Source organism: Petromyzon marinus, unplaced genomic scaffold (assembly GCF_048934315.1).
Source record: "Petromyzon marinus isolate PM22_M1 ecotype Great Lakes invasive population unplaced genomic scaffold, UKy_Petmar_22M1.pri1.0 PM_G_Scaffold_53, whole genome shotgun sequence".
Taxonomy (NCBI): Eukaryota; Metazoa; Chordata; class Hyperoartia; order Petromyzontiformes; family Petromyzontidae; genus Petromyzon; species Petromyzon marinus.
The window spans coordinates 1,367,501-1,370,000 of NW_027423006.1; positions in this window are offsets into that span (position 1 = coordinate 1,367,501).

Below are 2,500 nucleotides of genomic sequence, written 5' to 3' on the forward strand. Positions count from 1 at the left end.
AGAGCTTGTCCTGAAGCAGGGCAGGGATGATGGTGTTGAAGGCAGAGCTGAAGTCCACAAACAGGATCCTGGCGTAGGATGCTGGGGCGTCCACATGCTGTAGGGTGAAGTGGAGGGCCATGTTAACTGCGTCGTCCACAGACCTGTTGGCTCTGTAGGCAAACTGAAGGGGGTCCAGGAGAGGGTCTGTGATGGCTTTGAGGTGTGCCAGGAGCAGGCGCTCAAAAGACTTCATTACCACAGATGTAAGGGCGACCGGTCTGTAATCATTTAGTCCTGTTGGCCTTAGCTTTTTGGGCACAGCGATGATGGTGGAGGACTTGAGACAGGCTGGTACATGGCATGTCTCCAGGGAGGTGTTAAAGATGTTGGTGAACACCGGAGACAGCTGGTCAGCGCAGTGCCTGAGGGTGGCTGGAGAGACAGAGTCCGGCCCGGCTGCTTTGCGTGGATTCTGCCTCTTGAAAAGCCCATTAACTTCTCCCTCCTGAAAGGAGAGAGTCGTTTCTGTAGTATGGGTGGGGGATGGGGCCTCTTGGGTGGGAAGGGGTGGTTCAGGACAGTCCAATTGTCTTTCAAATCTACGGTAGAACTCGTTCAGGTCGTTGGCTAGGCGGGAGTCGTTAGTGGTGTGGGGCGCTCTGGGTTTGTAGTTGGTGATGTGCCTGAGCCCTTTGGCAGACAGAAGCAGCGTCGTTAGTAGAGAACTGGTGTTTTAGTGTCTCTGAGTACAGTCGTTTAGCCTCTCTCACCGCTTTGCTAAACCTGTTCTTCGACTCCTTGAATCTGTCTCTATCCCCACTCCTAAACGCTTCCTCCTTCTCCAACCTCAACCTTTTGAGCTTTGCTGAGAACCAGGGCTTGTTGTTGTTAAAGTTCACCCTGGTACGTGTTGGGATACAGCAGTCCTCACAGAAGCTGATGTAGGACGTCACAGCCTCTGTGAGTTCATCCAGACTATTGGTAGCAGTCGTGAACATATCCCAGTCAGTACAGTCTAAGCACGCCCGCAAATCTTCCACAGCCTCACTGGTCCACTGTTTAGATGTCCTCACAGCAGGTTTACAGAGTTTTAGTTGCTGCCTGTATGCACGAATCAGGTGGACCAAGGGAGTTCTGTGCGAGCCGAACAGCCCCGTGACCCACAAGAGAAACATCCCCGCCAAATTCGAGCGTTTGACGGGGTCTATCCGTGAAAAAATATTCACGTTTTTGAGTGCACATGCATTTCTGCTGCAAATGCCTCTGGAAGTTTCATGCCGTTCGTATGCCAATTGTGGCAACACGAAAATGACCCGTTTTCCCATTCCGAGGGATTTCTGTGCGACCCTAACAGCCCCGTGAGCCACAAGAGACACATCCCCGCCAATTTCTAGCGTTTCACGGGGTCTATCCGTGAAAAATATAGACGTTTTTGAGTGCACATGCATTTCTGCTGCAGATGCCTCTGGAAGTTTCATGCCGTTCGTACGCAATGTGGCAACACGAAAATGACCCCTTTTCCCATTCCGAGGGATTTCTGTGCGACCCTAACTAACAGCGCCCGTGAGCCACAAGAGAGACATCCCCGCCAATTTATAGCGTTTCACGGGGTCTATCCGTGAAAAATATAGACGTTTTTGAGTGCACATGCATTCCTGCTACAAATGCCTCTGGAAGTTTCATGCCGTTCCTATGCAATGTGGCCACACAAAAATGACCCGTTTTCCCATTCCGAGGCATTTCTGTGCGACCCTAACAGCCCCGTGAGCCACAAGAGAGACATCCCCGCCAACTTCTAGCGTTTGACGGGGTCTATGCGTGAAAAATATTAAAATTTTTGAGTGCACGTGCCTTTCTGCTGCAAATGCCTCTGGAAGTTTCATGGCGTTCCTATGCAATGTGGCAACACGAAAATGACCCCTTTTCCCATTCAGAGGGAGTTCTGTGCCACCCTAACAGCCCCGTGAGCCACAAGAGACACATCCCCGCCAATTTCTAGCGTTTCACGGGGTCTATCCGTGAAACATATAGAAGTTTTTGAGTGCACATGCATTCCTGCTGCAAATGCCTCTGGAAGTTTCATGCGGTTCGTACGCAATGTGGCAACACGAAAATGACCCGTTTTCCCATTCCCAGGGATTTCTGTGCGACCCGAACAGCCCCGTGAGCCACAAGAGACACATCCCCTCCAATTTCTAGCGTTTCACGGGGTCTATCCGTGAAAAATATCAATTTTTTTTTACTGCACATGCATTTCTGCTGCAAATGCCTCTGGAAGTTGCATGCGGTTCGCATGCAATGTGGCGACACGAAAATGACCCGTTTTCCCATTCCGAGGGATTTCTGTGCCACCCTAACAGCCCCGTGAGCCACAAGAGAGACATCCCCGCCAATTTCTAGCGTATCACGGGGTCTATCCGTGAGAAATATTCACTTTTTTGAGTGCACATGCATTCCTGCTGAATATGCCTCTGGAAGTTTCATGCGGTTCGTATGCAATGTGGCGACACGAAAATGA